This window comes from Poecilia reticulata, linkage group LG9, assembly GCF_000633615.1.
Source record: "Poecilia reticulata strain Guanapo linkage group LG9, Guppy_female_1.0+MT, whole genome shotgun sequence".
Taxonomy (NCBI): domain Eukaryota; kingdom Metazoa; phylum Chordata; class Actinopteri; order Cyprinodontiformes; family Poeciliidae; genus Poecilia; species Poecilia reticulata.
In genome coordinates, this window is record NC_024339.1 from 9,693,602 (window position 1) to 9,697,216 (window position 3,615).

The window sequence follows — 3,615 nt, forward strand, 5'->3', positions numbered from 1 at the left end:
CAACGTTCATAGGATTCAACAGGTGTTTCCAAAGGCAGCTCAGACAGATGGACACAGCTATCTAGATGAGCTACAGAAGGGAAATCTGACAAAGAGCACAGATCATCAGAAGACCAGAAGAAAGTTCTTTATGTACCAAACGTTTGGGTCATCATCTGTCTTGCTTAGATTGTTCTGCGGTTTTGGCGCTCTACCTTTCAGTCAGAGATTAGCTTTCCTGACCACTGAATCAGTCAAAAAAAGAAAACATCACGAAAGAGGGACACATTGAACTGGGCTTGAGGGCGCCGTCCCTACACCTGTAAAATTGTCCGAGTTTTGATGGCTGCTTGTGCACCTCTGAATTTTTGTAACTTCTAAAAAAAGTTTAGCACAAAAACACAATGGGCTGTCATAGTGTTGATTGATTCATGTGTTGATTGTATTAAGACTTTAGATTTGAATTGGCCAGTATGGGGATTGAACCCATGACCTTGGCATTATTAGAACCATGCTCTGAACAGCTGAGCTAACTGTCCATACATGCTGTTTACTTTCCATGGATTTAGGAAATACATACTTGATCGTAACTGAAAATTTAAGAAAAGTTCCCACATAAATTACATAGAAACATGACCAAACATAGCAACATTGTGCATATATTTTAAAACTTTTTTCATATATAAGGCTCACCGCATTATAAGGTGCACAGAATAGACGCTACATACGTAACTCCAGCCTCTACAGTAGAGGCTGGAGTTATGTTATGCATCCACTAGATGGAGCTGCACTACAGGGAATGTCAGCAAAACAGTCCGACTCTGGTTGACGAGGAGAGCCTTATGCGACTGGGCAAGGGCGTGGCTGGACGCTGGACGATGGTCACCCTTCTCCGGTCGCACACAGCATGTTCGTGGAGAACGTGGTGCTAAATGATGTGCAGACGACCTGATTATCAGGTCAGTAGGTAGATAAGTCAGTCAAACTTTATTAACAAACCAGCGTTCTGACAACTATCCCAGCATGCACCGCGCGCTTCTTCTTCTACGGGCRAAAATGAARTCGGCGGCTGCTTACCGTAGTTGCTAGACCTGTTGTGGCTCAATATTGGTCCATATATAAGGCGCACCGGGTTATAAGGCGCACTGTCGGCTTTAGAGGAAATTGAAGGTTTTTAGGTGCCTTATAGTGCGGAAAATACGGTATATATATTCACAATGCTGCCAGGAAAATGTAATCTTCTCATAACTGCCACTGGAGTTTTCCCGGTGCGCAAAATGATTATCTATCGTGATCTCCCTAGTCGTCTCAGGCACAAGATCAGCCTTACTAAAATGAATCATGTTATCTCAACATGATTAAGTTACATAAAAGTGAAGTTGTTGAATTTCTTATTTATCCAACATAATTTTACCACGTTTTCGTTTGAAGCATGAAGTTATTGTGTTAAAAGTACATGATATTCTTTTGTTATTAATGTAATAACCTCCTAAGTTCATTTTTTTGAGTGCAGGCTTAGCAGGTGTTCTAGGGGGAAAACTCTGCAATACATAACACTGTGTTGTTATTTGCCTTTAGTGGAAGCACCGTATGTCTGTTTTTGTACTTTGACACTCTACAGAGTTTAATATCTGAGGAAATAAAGTCAGTTTTCTTTTGGAGGGTCTGTCAGAGAGCGTCTCTGTGAGCCATCTGTCTGAGGAAGCGCTTATCTGTTGGAGATTTTATCTCACTGGGACAAGTTGTCAGCCTCCGACGGGAAGATCTGCTGTTCGATCCGTAGCTCCTCTGCTCTGCAGTCTGTTTGGCCAAGATGCTGAAACAAACACCGATCGTTACCGAGGCTGTAAAGACACACGCAGGAAGTGCATTTCTACAGCCACTGGTAAAAAAAAATCTGAATCAGTACTCAGAGGATAGGGATAAAATATGACAGAGAAATAATTATGAATATCGTTTATTATAGCAGCTCTCGGTACCAATGCAGATTTCTGCCTGTTACTGATCCATCTGGTGCGTCAAGTACCAGCCTCGTCTCGCCAGTCCATGAAACCTTTGACGGATCTGTGTTCAGATATTTCTTGGTGCGGTTTCAAAGGTTCAGTTTATGTGTCCGGTTCAGTGCTGGTCAGGTTTCTGTCATCCTCACTTTGTCTCTGAACAGGCTTCACTGTTGGCTTCACTTTTAATTCTGCTCACGTGTATGGTTGATAATTTCTCCCTTTTTCTGTGACCCTATTGAGTATATGCAAAACGGAAATGACCCAAAACTTGTGGTCATTTTTTGGTCCATTTTCCCTGAGGAAGAGGAGCCTAACAATCAGACATGCCTTACTGTAATGCTGGGGGTCTTTTTTTGTCTTTCCAGAGAGGAAAACTAAAATATAATTCCCCTAAAGTATTGATTCTGTATTTATTTTTTTTGACAAAACTCCTTGTTTTGTGAGGCACATCCAGACTAGATGTTCTATTCATTTTATCTCCAAGTAATATAAAAATACATGTTCTGTCTGCAGGCTTCAGTATCGGCGCTCCACACAAACCCAAGGCCCCCTCTGTAATCCTGGACTCAGGGAGGGAGGCTGGATGAAATTAAACAGATATGCTCATCTAAACTATTTATAATCCTAATATGTTATCTAGAGCCCGGGGATTTTGGACGTACGTGCATCACAGAAACCCAGGTGTACTCGCTCGTAAGTCGGGGGATTAGCAGAAAGGTTATTGTAATTTTTTAAATAACACAAAAGCAGATTTCAATATTAAAAGGCTGAAGGACCATCTGGGAGGAGGAAGGATTCCACATACCAATTATTATTATTGTTTTTCATCTGCACAGTACACAGGATCAGTTTAATGAAAATACTTTTTTTTTTTTTTAATCTGATCATGTACTTGACTTGTAGTTGAGGACACACTGAGCAGATTTAACAGGCTGAGTAATATCAGAGTATTCACCGTGTAAAACGGCTTTAGAGCAGGAACCTGCACAAAAGCCTCAAAGGTTCAAACACCAGCATGGTGGTGGGACTGGGATCTATTTTTACAGCACAGTCCAGTTACATGCTGGGAGAGCTGAAGGCCTGACTGGTGCTTTTTGAACTGGAATGGTAAAAGTCAAGAAAATGCAGAAACACAACATGGACACTGAGCTGCATAAGTTCCAACTTAAATGTGTCCCAACAAGAGCTACTTCACCTGGGCGTTTTTATATGTTTGGTCCAGCTGAAGAAAGCCTGTTTGTATTGGTTCATTTTCACTCAGTGGTTCCCTGAGGTGGGTGGAGAACCCAAAACAAGACACATTTTCAACACATTTTTACTTGAGTAAAAGTATTTGATGTATTTTTTGTTTAGAAAAGACGACTCAAGTACAGAGAAATTGATCATATCTGATTTAATATGTTAAAATGACAAAAATATTTTCAGTTTTGGTATTTTAAAGGGGGTGTGTTGTGCAAAATCAACATTTTTTAGCTTTGCATGATGTCATAAAGTTATAATATGATGTAAAGTTTCAGAAAGAGCAAGAGTTTTTAAAGAAACAAACCCAATTTCAAGTCGTTAAATTACAAAGTCAAATTTCTTTTACTTTATGCTGTAAAATGGAAAACACATAATACTGCCCCTTTAAACC

At 40.2% G+C, this 3,615-nt stretch overlaps 1 non-coding gene across 1 annotated transcript; it reads right to left on the reverse strand.

Annotated features, from left to right (window-relative positions):
- Nucleotides 1-444: 444 nt before the first annotated feature.
- trnai-aau (transfer RNA isoleucine (anticodon AAU)) lies at nt 445-518 on the reverse strand. The gene has a single exon. It is a non-coding gene; the product is annotated as a tRNA-Ile (tRNA).
- Nucleotides 519-3,615: the final 3,097 nt, after the last annotated feature.